Below are 16,609 nucleotides of genomic sequence, written 5' to 3'. Positions count from 1 at the left end.
AGTTCGGAAAGGATTCTTTAGCATGCACTGACATTTTAATTGACTATCATTGTGTTTGAAGAAGCAAATTGTTAACCGATCTATTCCTAAATTTGTAACCCTTGCTCAATCTTGACTCTGAAATTTTCTTTGTTCAAATATATGTAATTTTTAATTTCAAAATAACTTTTTTGAGTGATTTTTTTCTTTTTAAAAATTCTTTTAAAAAAATTAACATTTATTTTCTCTCCTTCCAATTGAAAAAAGAGAGATAAAAACTTTGTAAAAATATGCATAGTCAAGGAAGAAAAATTCCATTATTGGCCATGTCAAAAACAACGTGTTTCATTTGCATGCTTCGTCGTTGGTCTTCTGGAATGTTCTTGGTTACTGCATTGATCAGGGTTCTGAAGTCTTTCAAATTTGTTAATTTTTCCCAATTATTGTATAGACAGGATTCTGGGAAGATGGCAGATTAGGTCAGAAAATTCCAAGCTTTCCAGATTTCCCCCACAAACAAGTCAAAATAGTGCCTCAGGATTAATGTAGAGACAAAAGAATAAACAAGAGTTGGGCAGAATAGAAGTCCTCTCCCAACCCAGAGAAGAATGGAAGAGAAATCCCAGGACTGAGGTTTGGTCCCTGTGAAGTGTAAACACCTTCAGGCTAGTTCTATTGAAACAGCAAGAAGGTGAGCCCTGGGTCAAACTGGGGTTGGGAGGTAGCCTTGGCCAAACAGCCACAAGAGTTTTCACCTGCTGGACAGTGACTAAGGTGGAAGACTGAGAGAACCTCTGCTGATAAGTGATGCCAAGCCCACCTGTACTGCTGACATGAAGGAACCAGTTTAGGCCCAGTGAATGCAGAAGCAGTGGGGTTAGGGGTAGGGTGTGGGTAGGGGAGAAAGGACTCTACTGGCTGTGGGAATTTCCAAGAGAGTGGAAGTCTTGGTTTCAGTTCCAGGCCAGAGGGGAGAACTGAAGGAGAACCTGAGGCCAGAGGCACCATCACCATACCCCAGGACTAGAAGTGATTACAAGAAGTTGCTACAAATAAAAAATTTTTTTTGAAAAATGAGCAGGCAAAGGAGAAAGAACCTAGCCATAGAAAGTTACTATGGGAATAGAGAAGCCGTGAGTTCATCTTTAGAGGAGGATACTGAAGCAAAAAAAGCCTCTCCCACCCCAAAGAGTAAAATCAAGTGGTCACCTGCTTAAAAAGAATTCATAGAACTTTAAAAAGACTTTAAAAATCAAATTAGAGAGATTGAGGAATTTTTTTAAAAAAAAATAAAACAATCCAAGAAAAAAAAGAAGATTTTGAAAAGAAACTTAACCAACTGAAAAAGGAGATCCATAATCTTAAGGAAGAAAATGACTCATTGAAAATTAGAATTGGGCAAGGGGAAGCCAGTAAGGTTATAAGACCAAGAAATAATAAAACAAAATATAAAGAATGAAAAAATAGAAGAGAATGTGAAATATCTCATAAGAAAAAACAAGTGATCTGGAAAACAAATCAAGAAGAGAAATAAAAGAGTAATTGGACTATCTGAAAGCTACAATCATAAAAAGAATTTTCATACACTGATTTTTCAAAATTGCCCTGAAGTGTTAGAATAAGAAGTGAAAGCAGAAATAAAAAAAACAACACACACTGATCACCACCTGAAAAAGATTGTACTAGGAAAACCTACAGGAATATCATTGCTAAATTCTGAAACCCCCAGTTCAAGACAAAAAGGTTACGAGAAACAAGAAAAAAAAATTCAAATATGGCAAAGCCACAATTAGAATCACACAAGACCTAACGCTGGCTACACTAAGACTACTACAAGACTTAAAACACTGTGTGTCAAAAAGCAAAAGAACTAGTGTCACAGCCAAAGATACCATACCTGACAAAGTTAAACATAATCCTGAATGAAAAAAAATAAAAAAGAATTTTCAGTGAAATGCCAGTCTTTCAGGATTTTATTGCAAAAAGACCTGAAACTAATGAGATTGTCTAACTCCTATTTGCACTATTTTAAATTTAGGTAGACAAGGGGAAGCAGGGTGATAGAAAAGATGGAAATCCCCACCTGAATCATGCTGAAAGCTGCCATTCCTTTCCTAAATATGCTGGAGTAGGAAGATGGCAGAAGAGCACCCAGGTCTAGGTAAGCCAGGATCATATGGTAATAATGCTGGAGATGACAGTGTAGGCATCCCAAATGCTGTCCAGGAGGAGAAGGAGAAAGGGAAGGAACCCAGAGCCAGGGCTGGATCTGGACCAGAATGTGTGATGTGAAGCCCTGCCCCACTCCTCATCCTCCCACCGATAGCTCCGCCCCACTCCCCAACCTCCCACCGATATCTCCACCATGCATTTTTTTCACTGACCACTATATAATGCACATCGTTAGTTGTTTGGGGGTAGGAGTATTCTAGGTCTTGCTGCCATACAACACTGCTAAAAATGCTTGTATTGAAAAGATGAGCCTTTGCTGTTATGGAATGCTTAGGGTTAGTAAAAGTTCTTTATAATTTCCTTAAAGGAATCTAGTTAACCCTCTTCTGATGTTTTCAACTCTGGGTCTTGTCTATTGTCTGCCTCTACTGCGTGACCTATTAACATGCCTGTTGATTTGGACATTCCAATGGATCTTCTCTACCACAGTGATGAACACTTTCGCTGTACTCAATGTTTATTAATGAAGAGTTGTTGAATAGGGTCATTTCTGTTGTTATATCTTCCAAGAACTGCTGAATAATTTTGATATATGAATAGGAAATACCTTATTGCAGCAGAATCCATTAGAAGAAGTTTTGTTCTACTGAGTGGAGTGCTTTTATATCAGCCACAAATAGGAAGCAAATGGGAACTTATATGTTCTACTTATTTCTATATGTTGTGAAATGGTAAAGATGTGCCCCATTGTTGAATCTCACCTATTTGTTCCTTGCTAATAACCTCATTGTTGATGCCTTTAATTCATCTACAGACAACATTTATAAACATTTTATATAGATAGGAGAAGAAGCATGTGGATCAGAAATTCTTTCAGTCACCTTTTTTTAAGTATTAATAAGATTCAGGATTTTTTCCATGTTTTCCACTTCCTATTTTGCCTCCCACACAGATCTCTTTATGTACTCAGTCTTTCCATTTTCTTTAATGCCATTTCTTTCTCCTCTGTAATCAATCATCTCAAGGACTAAGATGTTAGAATCTATTCTGTTTGGCATGGAGAGTGGGGAGAGAGTGTACAAAAAAATTTTTTTTTAAAAAACATAATAATTTTACACAGGTTTTTGATGAAATCTAGGACATTTTGTGCACTGTTACTTAGGTATGGCTTTGGATTGGGAAACAGGATGCTGAGGCAAATTTCTATGCCTGCTAAGGGGCTGAATTGGTATAGGAGCTTGGAGAAGAAAGACATCCTTTTCTTGAAAAGAACATTTCTGGGGTCAGAGAAGAGATCAAAGGAGAGAAATCTCCAGGAAAGGACAAGACTTTGGAAGCTGCAGACATGTAGGGGAAGTAAGCTTTCATAGCAATGCCATCCATTGTGTAGGCATGGAGCCTTGCATCAGCATTCTCTCCACCAGTTTGCCTAAGCAGCAGCATGTAAAACCTCCTAGACTTAGTTGAAAATCTAGGTTACAGGGTATTTATTCCTGGAAACAAGGAGGCATGCAGTTGTTGGATTCCTCTGCTACAAAGACCCTGACCAGACTGTGAGCAGCTTCCTTCAGTAGAGAGGCATGATAGTAACCACTTTTGAACTGGTCAGACGTTGAGGACAGAGACTGACCCTTTTCCCAATATGAGTGTCACCTAAGGGATCAAGAGTTGAGGCATGAAATTTGCTGAGGAGCACCTGCAAAAGCATGGATGGATTCAAGGTGGGACATGACCCTTCTAAGGAACTCACTGACCACTGGTGGAACCAACTCTTCAACAAGACAGCTGCCAACTTGGTGGTGGAGACTGGGAAGGATGAAGTAAAGATGAAGACCCAGGCCAAGGACACCAACAAGCAGAAACTATCTGGGGGCTCAAAGTCCAGCCTGTTGTATGGACACTTCATAAAGAGTGCCATTCTCACTTCAGGAGTGGAGAAAGCAGAGAAGCAGAGTGAACAAGGCAGCGAGGATGAGGCACCTCTGCCAGCAAAGATTCTGACAGATGAGGAGCTGATTCGAGCCTGTGATGGATATACTGCACACAAGGGTGCCCACCATGGGGTCACCATGATGGCCAACCTGGCATGGCTGAAAGAGCAGGGGTGAGCTTTCCTGATGTAGTACAAAGGCCAGAACTCAGGGGTACCTGATTCCCAAGCTGGGGATGTACCTTGGAAGATGAAGAAGAAGAAGAAAAAGAAAAGTCAGGAAGCGGCATCGGTAACAGAGAGGAGAGAGCACGTGAAGATCATAGAACAGTCTGATGAGAACAGTAGGAAGAAGCAGAAGAAAAAGAGACAACAGGAAGAGGAAATAGAAGATGGGGTGGGCATTCAAGTATAGAGGGAAGAGGAAGAAGAAAGCAGGATCTGGAAAACCAAAAAGAAAAGGAAAAAGGAACCACCAGAGGCTCAGGACTATCCCAATAACCACCTGTGTTCCTTTGCTGGAGACCAGGACTCTAGAGCCTGGGGCCTCTGGGTCCTTTGCCCATTGTAGGGGGTGAGTGCAGAGGGGATAACAGGGTTCTACGACAGGTATCGAGGCCACTAGAGATCGAGGTTTCATGGCCACCTTCTCATCCTCCAGTTCTTCTACACAGAGGAATCAATAAACACCTCCCAGGGCTATGCCTTTCAAAAAGAAAAAGAAAATCGAGGTTACACTAATATTATTAATAACTTAATGAATATGCTCTTTGAGCCATAAAGATAGCTACTACTTTGAGTTGACTCTTTAATCTCTACATTCACAGGATGCAACGTAACAAAAAATTATTTTTGCTCATTCATGGCTGACTCTGTGATCCCATTTAGGGTTTTCTAGGCAAAGATACTGGAGTGCTTTCCTTCTCCACTTCATTTTACAGATGAGGAAACTGAGGCAAACAAGGTTAAGTGACTTGCCCAGAGTCACACAGATAGTAAGTGTCTTAGGCCAGATTTGAATTCAGGAAAATGGATCTTCCTTCATTTAGGCCCAGAACACTATACCACCATAAAGCAGCATTTATTCAGTGACTACTCTGTGTAAAATACTATTAAGTTCAGAGGGTAAAGAAGAAAAGAGGGCCTAGAATGGGACACTGGGGGACACCCACAGTTAGGAGTTCACCTCTGTCACAAGGTGAGAGGTATGCTTCATCAGATTTCTGGAATCATGGTTGGTCACTGCATTGATCTTAAGTGTTTCAAAGTTATTCTCCTTTATAATGATGTTTAAGTAAGACAGCATCCTTGTCCTTATGGAATTTACAATTAAGTGAAAAAGAATAGAGAAAATTGCAGTCTTTGTTATAAGTACATTAGAGAAGTGATCTCCAGCGTAGGGGCTGTCATCTTTCTCTGAGGGTAAAGATCATATTTCGATCCCAAGGTAGGCACAATCCAGAAATCATAGTGTGGGACAAAGGTTCAGATCCCACCCTCACTTTGATCGTCACTGGTGAGGATTGTCTCTCCCACAATCGTACTTAGCCCCTTCCTCTTCTTTTTGCTGAGCAAGCTTTCCGCTCCTCCTTTCTGAGTCAGGTATTACTCCTGGAACCCCCTAGCTTCAGAGTGATTATCAATAGTAACTGCTGCTGGTTCCCACCCAGCCTGATGTCTTTCTTTTTCTTGACCTCATTAAAGGGGGCTATGCCCTGGCTACTTCTTAAACAGCCTCACCCTAAGTGAGCACCTGCAAAGACCTTGGCCTAAAGGGCCTGGTCTCCCAGTGCATCCTGGGCCATCTTCAGTCATCCTGAGGAATATCAGGTCATTGGATTCAGATGGCTCTGGAGAAGTGAGGCTGGTGACCTGCACAGTCCTCCCTCACTCAAAACAAAGTCAAGTGCAAGTCATGTCATTATTTCTCTGATGGCATGGTCTTCTTCAGCAACGAAGGACGAACACACATGCACACACACACACACAGAACCTGGTAGTATGCTTCGCTGGACCAGGAAAAATTTTTCACAAAATTTGTCTTGCAAGACAAACAAAAATATGTGGTACAAATATCATGTTTGGACTTGAACAGCTTGCAAAGGGATGATGCTCAACTAGGGCAATCAGTTGTTTTTGAACCCATATAAGATTGCATGCCATCTCAGGGAGGGAGGGAGAAGAGAAGGGGAGAAAATTTAAAAGTTATGGAAGTGATTGTTGAAAACTGAAGACAAATAAATTAATTTTAAAAAAAGTCAAAAACAAGTGTCACTAGATAGATTCCTAGTCAGAAACAAATGTAAAGAATAAAAAATCACTGAGTCAAAGCATGAAAGTGATTCTAAAAAATGAAAAATAAATGAAGTATTAGTCTTACTTTTAGTGAAAGTAGCATAAGAGAGAACACTCCTGATGCTGAAATCCCCAGTGTTCTCATAGAAGGAGATTCTCCTTCCAAACAATAACCCTTCTTCCTCCTCCACCTCCTCATCCTCCTCCTCTATCTCCCTCATGCCAGCCAAGACTCTTCTCAAAGGTAAAGTGCAGATTAATTTATTTTATTTTTGGTTTATATTGCTTTGTATTTCAGGCACACTAGAGATTAAAATTATAAATAATTATTTTTACATGAATATTTTTGGGGATGTGGTACCAACCATCCAACTTTACATTATTTCCTATGGGAAAATTTGCTTTGCCATGTGAATGAATCGCATGACAAACAGAATCTTGGAATGAATTAAATTCATAAACCAAGGTTCTACTTTATTATCTTATCTGATTCTCACAGTGACCATGGGAGGTAGGTGCTATTATCATCCCCATTTTATGGATGAGGAAACTGAGCTAAATTGGTTAAGTGACTTGACTCCTTGAGATCAAGTAAGTGTTTTAGGCCAAATTTGAGCTCAAGTCTTCCTGACTACAGACCCAGTGATCCATCTATTGTGCTACCTAGCTGCCTGTTATTCTTATTAAAATTATACCCCTGGCTTCTACCCATCTGTAGTAGGAGCAATATCTTGAGCCCTGCCTCCATGCAGGTTAGGCTAATCTTTTCTTAAAAGGTATTGAGAGCATCCCTTGGAACATTCTTGGTGTAAGGGACTAAAGACTGGTCACTTGAGTACAAAACTGCCATGAGAAACTCCAGATGTCTTTCTGATACCTGACTGGTGGAAAACAATGCTCAGGTCAGGCAAGGGAGTGTGTTCAGCTGAATCGGGTCTAGGTGACCTCCATGTCTATCCTTATTAAACATCCTACTCTTGCCATGGCTAAGTAAATCTCATTTTGTTAATATTTGAATAAACTATGAATGTCTCAGTTCCCAGCTTGAATCGGGTCCAGAAGTGTGGGTTCTGCTCTCAGATGGCAGTGATCAAAGAGTAAGAGCTTCCACCATCTTCCATTTCATATTGTTTGGGACAGAGCAAGTCATAGAATGAACAGGCATATCACTATGCTGTCTTTGCTGACAAACCTACTCCTCTTCTGAACCTCCCTATTGCTCTCAAGTCACCAGTGTCCTTCCAGCCACCCAGGTTCACATAACTTCATTGTCTTCTTGGACTCTACACTTTCCTTCACTCTACAGATCTAATTAGTTTATAAATCTTGTTGGCTCTCCTTTCGCTTTTCCACTATCGGCAGACATGCCCATCCTCCAAGTCTATGCCTTTATCCACTCTCACCTGGACCATTGCAATAGCTTTTCTTCCTACCTCCATTCTTTCTCCCTCCCATGAGTCCTTCATGCATCTGAGAAAGTCATTTTCCAAAAGTGCAGATCCAACCATGACGCTCTAAGACCAAATATGATTTCATCTTTATCTTGTTTTAATGCCTATTTTTGTGCTTTACAATGTAAGTAATTAGTAACACACAAAACATGATAGGATTTACGAATCAGTAAATATACTCTTATTGGAGGTTTATGTTAAAGTTTTATTTTTCTGATAAGGGTGCACTACTAGAAAAGATTGGAGACCTCTGTTTGTGAGGCTTGTATGTGTGTGCGTGTGTGTGTGTGTGTGTAGGGAGGTTGCTATTGACATAAGGGGGGTATGTATAAATATATATACACATGTGCATGTGCATATACATTATGTATACTAAAAAATATACTAAATATACTAAAAATATATACTAGAAAAGCCAGCATTTTGATCTGCTTGTCCATCTGCCTTCCTGTTTTGCCTCTTTTGCTGTCTCTGTGTCTGTCTGTGTCTCTGTCTACATTTATCTCTGTCTCTGTATCTCTGTATTTGTCTTCTCTGTCTCTCTGAATCTCTCTGTCTCTGTCTTGGTCTTTTGGGTCTGTGTCTTTATGTCTATCTCTTCTCTGTGCCTCTGTTTTTGTATCTGTCTCTCCGATTTTGTCTCAGCATTCCTATGCACTGGGGTAGAAACTCCTAAGGTGGAAAGACTCCATACCAAAGCTAATCAGACAACTTTTGTTTATAGTCTTATAAAGTTCCTGAAGCAATAAAAATTTAAATGACTTGCCCACTCTTCAGGACTAAACCCACAATGCAATACTGCCTGTCATAATTTGACTTCGTATTTATGAGTAATTCTAGACTGAAAGTGAATGATCTTTGGATTTTGCCGGTGCCATTGTTAACCTTTTATCTTTCACAACATGTAATCTAGGCTTTTACTCCAAACAAATTACCTATGTTATGATTGTTCTTAAAAACTTTTTTGGGAATAGTCAAGTATTAAAGGTTGATGACTGTAGTTGGTTCAAGGTTTCTAGTGAGAAGGTGATACTGGACTTGCAGCCTGGCTACCCCAGGGTAACTTCAAGGGTAAAGAGGTTATATTTTTAAGTTCTTTCAGAAAGAAGGGAGGTAACAGAGGAAGAGGACAATAAAGGAGAGAACTTATCAGGCTCATAAATGGGCAAATCACTTAAAAGCAATGTAGTGAGAGCTTCATATGAACTAATTCACAGTAACACTGACAGGATACAGGCTTTGGGGAAGCCCCCATCCAACCTTCCTTGAACTTTCCCGCAAGGTCAAGTCTCTGGCATTCTCCTACCCATTCCTGTAATCCTCTCAACTGACCTTTCATTGTGACCTATGCCCAATCTCCCAATTCTCTGTTACCTCAGAATTGCCCTCAGTTACTTCCCACCCTTAATCCTATCTAGACCTCATTCTCTCTTGGCTATGTAGTCCAGATCCTGGTATCCCTGGCCCTTCTCTCATCTCCCAGTTACCCCAGACTATTTGGTCACTCCCAGATTCCTCTCACAGTCTTTCTGTAAATAAGATCTATCTTGAGCTCCATTAAAGTGCTCAGATTCAATCTGGCCCATTAGTGATACAAATGCTTAGATTCTTTAATAGTCTGACCAATAGAATGGATTTTTAAAATCATACCCACCTTCTTTTGGTGTTCAAATAAACCTTGTCTTTAGCTGAAAAAAAAAGTGGGTCAAATTCATCTGGGCAGGACTCAGGTGTTGCTATTTTGGAGTTCTAGCACCCCTAAACCTCCACAACATCACTGGAAACTGTGATGGATATGATGGCACCTTCTAAGAAATTGGTTAATATAAAACCCAAGTGGCACAAAACTCTCCAACATTAAAAACTATTTGAAGTTTGGAAAAAATGAACTTTCATTGTCCTAGTAAATACTAAAGGATTGATTTGAAAACACTTTTGCCCTAATTCCTTAACAACTGATTGTAGAGCTATAAGGGAATTTAGGGATGGTCAGTATGATATAGGAGAAAGAGTATTGATGCTGGAGTCCAAAGGACTTGATTCAAATTTTGCCTCTGATACTCACTACCTGTGTGATCTTGGGCAAGTCACTTAAACTCCTTGGGTTTCAACTGGAGTCCAGAGACCTAGAGAAGGTAACTAAACTGCCAAGGTCACACAGACAGGTTTCAAACTCAAGTGATCTAATTCTCTAGCATGCTTTCCTCTGTAACCCTACCCCAAAAGGTTGCAAAAGTATATTCAGCTGCATATAGTATTCATAATTTAAAAAAGAACTGGCTGGCATGCCATCTCAAGTATCATTGAGAAGCTATATAAATGATTATCTTGGGTGGAGTATAAATGGAAAACTGAGTCAGGTAACTTCTTGCCTATGAGGGAGAGTGGGGGAGGTGGTTGATCTTGGATCTGGTTGTATCTTCCTATGGAAAAAATCTCCTTCAAATTGAACAAAGAAAAGTAAAACAATGTCGTGAACCAGATTGGAATCTGTGTGTACTGGCTTTGTTCTCTCCCTACTCAAATTTTTTGAGTTGTTGTATAGTCCAAGGCTAACTATTTATGTATAAAGTCCCTGTTGTCTGGAGCTCATGGGAATTACGCCTCCTAGCTACATTGATATGATCTCACCTTGTCCTGTTATTCAGAAAGAACAGTTCAAAATACACACTGACCTTCTTATGCTTTCCTCACTGTATGAATTCCTTCTGTCAACAAATATTTATTGAATGCCTATTGTCTATTATTCTCTTCTAACAAACATGAAGTGAAAAGGATCTAGGGCTTTAATTACAGGGCTTAAATTAAAGTGATATAAGTCAATGACAGATGATGTGATAACACTTTCATTATATGTAAAATCTCAAAATCTCAGATATAGAAAATAGATCACAGGTGGTTTAGTTCAATCTATACTGGCGTAGAAATCCCTAGCATGTCATCCAGCCTGTCCTTGAAAACCTTCAGTAATGGAGAATTAAGGATTTTTTGAAGTAGTCCATTCCACTTGTAGACAACTCTAATTGTTAGAAAGACATTCCTTATATTAACTCGAAAGCTGCTTCTCTGCATCTATCATAGAATTGAATGTTAGGAGAAACAATAAAAGTCATCCATTCTTGGCCCATAATTTTACAGATGAGGAAAATGAAGCTTCAAGATTATGTTTTTAAGGGCACTCAGTTACTAAGTAGCAGAGCAAGAATTGGAATCCAAGAGTTTTTATTTCAAGTCATTGTAGACTATGAACTATAAACTAAACATAGTTTCCATATCTCTACATTACTCCTACTCATTGTTCTCAGTTGTCCATAGGGTCTAAGGGGAACAAATCTAATCTCTCTTTCACACAACCTCTCCAATAATTGAACACAACTAGTATATTCCACCTAAGTCTTCTACATGTGCCTAGACCACCTAAGATGATGTACTCATAGGGAAGACACTGGAGGATCTACTTCCAAGAGCCTAGAAAACTGGTGAGCATGTGTAGACATTCTACATTGACCTACTGTATGGTTGGAAGCAGCATTTTCCTGTTGATTACATAACCATAACTGTTGATTGAAAAACTATGTATGTCTTCAAAACTACTAACTGACCACTGAGTTTTTGTTTGTTTTTTGGGTTTTTTTTTTTTTTGTGTGTGGCACTGGAGTCCGAAGGTGAAGGATCTCATCAATTACACCATATATGTCATGTTTCCTAACTCATCTTTATTATTAAACTATCTCTATTATACTTTGACCTTCCACTGATAAAACATTATTCTGAGGTGAGCCAATTCTCCACTAAATCCTAGATTAACTGCTATTCCTATAAGAAATGTTGATAGGAGTCATAAGATTTAGTGGATAGAGCACTGGTCTTGTAATCAGAAGATACGAATTCAGTGTAGTTAGTTATAGGCAGCTAGACACACTGGACCTGGAAATTTTTTTGTTACTTAGTCATTTCTTAGTCATGTCTGACTTTTTGTGACCCCGTTTGGGGTTTTCTTGACAAAAATATTGGAGTGGTTTGCCATTTCCTTCTTCAGGTCCTTTTACAGATGAGGACACTGAGACAAACAGGGTTAAGTGACTTGCCCAGGGTCACACAGCTAGTAAGTATCTAAGGCCAGATTTAAACTCTGGAAGATGCATCTTCCTGAATCCAGGCCCAGCACTCTATTCACTGTGTCACCTAGCGACCCCCTATGCTGCTAAAAGATCGGATAAAAGAACACCTATGAACAAAAATATTTATAGTAGCACTATTTTTTTTTGGTAGCAAAGAACTGGCAACAAAGCAGACAGCCTTCGATTTGGGAATTGCTAAACAAACTGTGGTTTATATTATGCTTCATAAGAAGTTATGAAAGGAACAGATTTAGAGAAACCTGAGAATACTTACATGAATAGAAACTGTAAACTGAGCAGAAAGAGAAATGCTTGCGCAATGACCACAGCATTGTAAAGGAAAACACCTTTGAAAGACTTAAGAACTCTGATCAGTTTCATTCTGCCCAACTGTTGGTGAGAGGTGATGATGATGGATTGTTGACTTAGAGTGAGATTTATATTTACAGACACAGCCAAATGCAACACAAATTTATATGGTTTGATTATACTTATTTGTTATAAGAAATGACTTTTATTTGGAGGGGGGACCTGTGGGGGGAAATGGAGAGGAGTCATGATGCAATAAAAGTGAAAAGAAGGAAACATTTGAAAAATACACAGGAGAGTCAAAGGACAATAAAAAATGGATGCAGAAAAGATGGCAATCTTCATGTTACCATATGGAATTTAATATATCAATCTATAAACATTTATTAAGTGCCTACTGTCTTAATACTGTGCTAAGCACCATGAATTGAAAAAAGAGGCAAAAGACAGTTCTCATCCTCAAGAAGCTTGCAATCTAATAGAAGAGACAATATACAAACAAATACATACGTACAAAGCAAGCTATATACAGGATAAGTAGGAGATAATTAACACAGGGAAGGCACAAGAATTAAGAGGGGTTGGGGATGGCTTCCTGTAAAAGATGGGCTTTTAGTTGAAACTTAAAGGAAGCCAGGGAGGTCAGTAGGTGGAGTTGAGAAGGGAGAATGTCCCAGGAATGGAGGATAACCAGTGTAAATGCCTGGAGCCAAGAGATAGAAGGTCTTAATTGTGGAAGAGTGAGGAGGCTGGTGTCACTGTATCAAAGAGTACACTAGGGAGTAAGGTTTAAGAAGACTGGAAAGGTAGAAGGGAGCTAGGTTATGAAGGACTTTGAATGTCAAACAGAAAATTTTGTATTTTTTTCCTGGAGGAAATAAGGAGACAATAGAGTTGATTGACTAGAGGGATGACATGATCTTACCTGCACTTCAGGAAAAATTACTTTGGTGGCTGAATAGAAGATGGGAGTAAGGAGAGATCTGAGGCAGGTAGATCCACCAGTTGGCTATTGCAAGCGGCCAGGCATGACGTTGAGTGAAATCAGGCTATGTGAAGACCCCTCAGGCATGAATCCCCCCAAACCCCCACTCTTCCTGCCAAAGTTAAAATAACTAAGTAGCCCCCTTAGGCAAATAAAATGCTCCAGGATGGAGGAGAACCACACAAAGTTCCAGTCACGGGACCTGGTGTACCCTTCCCCTTCACCACCCCTTATGCCAGCTATATCAACATTCTTCCCTTAAGTTCCATATTTGGTAACAAAAACCTTCATTGGTGAGCACCGATCCTTTCCATGTTCTGTCTCTGGGGTAGATTCCGGCACTTAGACTGTATGCCTGAATTCCCAGCCAATGGGAAGAGAGGCTCGTGGCCTTCCAAGTTAGGACCATATAATGCTGTACTCCACTGTGCTCAGGTGCACTCTCTTGCTGACACCGACAATAGTCTCATTGGAAGTGCCCCTTCTCATGAGATTGTAATAAATTCCTTTTTGCCTTCTACCTTGAGAAGCCTCTGAGCTTAATTTGAGTAAGGGTCGCTATATCCCACACGAAGTGATGAGGACTTACATGAGACAAGTGGCAAAGTCAAAGAAGAGAATGTTTTTTGAGACATTTTGCAAAGGTGAAGTGGAGAGGTCTTGGGAACAGATTGGGTATGAGGAAGGATGGTGAGGAATCCAGAACAACTCCTAGGTTGTGGGTCTAAGGGACTGAGAAGATGATGTTGCCCTTTATAATAATAGATATAATATGTATGGGGTGGGAAGGGGCAGTTAGGATCAAAGACAATGAGTCTATTTGCACATATATTATATGCTACATGTAACAAGTTCATGGTTTCATGTATTATCTTCTTTTTCTGTCCTTCTTGGTATGTGAAAATGTTCTTATTCATTGATAATTTTCTAGTCCCTAACTTAAAAAATTCTGAGAATGAGTTTTGGGTTTCTGGATGACCAAAAAATTAGAAATGACAGTGGAGTTCAACGAGCATAAGCATTAAGCTGGAGAGGAAGAAGTAAAGATGGAAAAAACTGAATACTATACTATACAGAGTAGGCATAATGGAAGAAGGTAAACAGCAAAAGACAAACCTGGATGCAGCCAAAATTGAAGAAACTGGCCAAAAATAAAATCCATGGCCTCAGAATTCTATATACAAATGAACAAAATATATGTACCAAACATGGTGATCTAGACATTAGTCCCTTTCCTGATGCAAATGAAACAGGGAATAAGATATACTGATGAGAGTAAATTCAGGAACCAGAGCCCCTAACCCATGTATTTGAATGTAGAACAAGAGGTAAAAATAGGGGCAATATTATTATCAGTTTACACCAGAGTATACTATAGACCACCCCAGACAGAAAGAAGAAATAAAGACTTTAGGAAATAAATCCTAAACCTGAAATGAGGCGTGTGTGTATGTGTATGTGTGTATCTATTTGTATATATGTACACACATATATATGCATATTATATGTAAATAAACATACACATATTAATGTAGGGCACTTTAATTATTTGAACTATATCTGAAAATATGTCTCACTCTACATCTCTAGTCAATAGATAATAGTCGTTAAATATTTATTAAGAACCTCGTATTTGCCAGGCACTGGGGATACAAATAGAAAAAAGAAAAACAGTCCCTAACCTCCAAGAGTTTATAATGTAATTGGAGAGGACAACCCACAAAAGAAGTCCATCATCTCTCTCACACAAGGTAGGAAGCCTGCTTCATGAACAGACTTCTGGAGATGTGGTTGTTCATTGTACTGATCAGAGTTTTTTTGTCTTTGAAAGTAATTTTCCATTACAATGTAGTTATTTGTTGTCTTTGTGGTTCTGCACTCTTGACTGCATCAGTTAGCATGTTTTGCCACATTTTTCTAAATCCGTCCCTTCTGTCATTTCTTAGAGCACAATAACAGTCCATTACATTTGTATGCAGTTGCTGTTCAATTTTTTTAGTTGTGTCTGACTCTTCATGACCTTATTTGGGGTTTTATTGGCAGAGATATTATAGTCATTTGCCATGATATTGTCTATTTTTTTACATTTTTTCATTGATTCATCAATTCTTTAGAATTAACTCTTCAGTCTCCATTTAAGTTTGAATATTTTATTCAAAAACTCTATATTGATAATAATTTTTATTGCATTTTCATTAGTAAAGTATGTGTTTAAGATTCCACCTTTCTATATTTATGAAATTTTTATGTCCTATTAAAAGGTCAATTTTTATGAAGTTGTCATGTACATATGAGAAATATATATGTTTTACTTTTTATTTCCATTCATTAATTTCCAGAGATCTATTGTATTTAACTTCTCTAAAGTTTTGTTAGTCCTTTCTTATTTATATTTTTGTTTGTTTTGTCTAGCTTTGAAAGGGTTGCAGTGAGGTCTCCACTATTACAGCGCTTGCTGTTAACTATGTGTGTGGAGAAAAGTTACATGTATCAACTGACAAAAATCTACTGACATATTCTGACCAGTGCCAAGTTAGATGCTGTTTGCTAGAGATAGCCAGCAGCACTGGCCAAATATGAATTCAGCATACCTGCCTGGACAGGGAAGACTAAGGTGGATGTAGATGCACTCTCCTGGAAGCCATTTGACACTAAACTATTGTAATATTTAAAGGAGGAGTGAAGACCATGTATGACTGGGCTATAAGTAAATGACAGCTGAAAGTTATGACTCCCATCAGATGGCATGTCAGCATTGTATATGAATCTTCCTTCATTGGATCAGCTCTCTTTGCCTCAGTTGTCTATGGTTGATCGGCAGGGAGAGCAGATGGTTGAGAGAAGACCATAGAAATGTTACAAGCTAAGAAGGGAGTGATTCCAAAGGAATGGAACTTTCGGCCCTAGAACTCATCTTTCTGTTTACACAATGGCAAAAGTTGTAGCCATTTTGGGGGGGAAAATTTGCAACATGGTATTCTAATGAACTGTCACCGATCTCATACATTTGGACCAAGGTAGAGACTTTGAAAGCACATTGTTCAAAGAAATTTTATCTTTGACTTCAAGATGTCTAGAATCATAATTTACTAACTTCAAAGGGACCTGCTGCCTCATTGTTTCATCTGCATACTTTCAAATTTGTTAGTGACACTGTGGAATCAATGTGTGACTTTCCTAGTGTACAATGCAGTTCCACCAGGAATGATGCTGTTGGATTTACATGTTACCTGCTAATGTTTAGGTCTGAGCTCATGGCTAACCACTGATTTGTGTTTTGGGATATTCTGCTCGTGGAGAGATGGCAGATACTCCCAACTAGTACACATCATGACCAAAAGAAAAGATAAGACAAACAACACCCAGC

At 39.0% G+C, this 16,609-nt stretch overlaps 1 pseudogene; it reads left to right on the top strand.

Annotated features, from left to right (window-relative positions):
* Positions 1-3,793: 3,793 nt before the first annotated feature.
* On the top strand, positions 3,794-4,652 carry LOC140508015 (G patch domain-containing protein 4-like; annotated as a pseudogene).
* The last annotated feature ends 11,957 nt before the right edge of the window (positions 4,653-16,609 follow it).

The sequence above is a fragment of the Notamacropus eugenii genome, chromosome 5 (genome assembly GCF_028372415.1).
Source record: "Notamacropus eugenii isolate mMacEug1 chromosome 5, mMacEug1.pri_v2, whole genome shotgun sequence".
Lineage (NCBI taxonomy): Eukaryota > Metazoa > Chordata > Mammalia > Diprotodontia > Macropodidae > Notamacropus > Notamacropus eugenii.
This window is presented reverse-complemented; position numbering and strand designations above follow the sequence as displayed.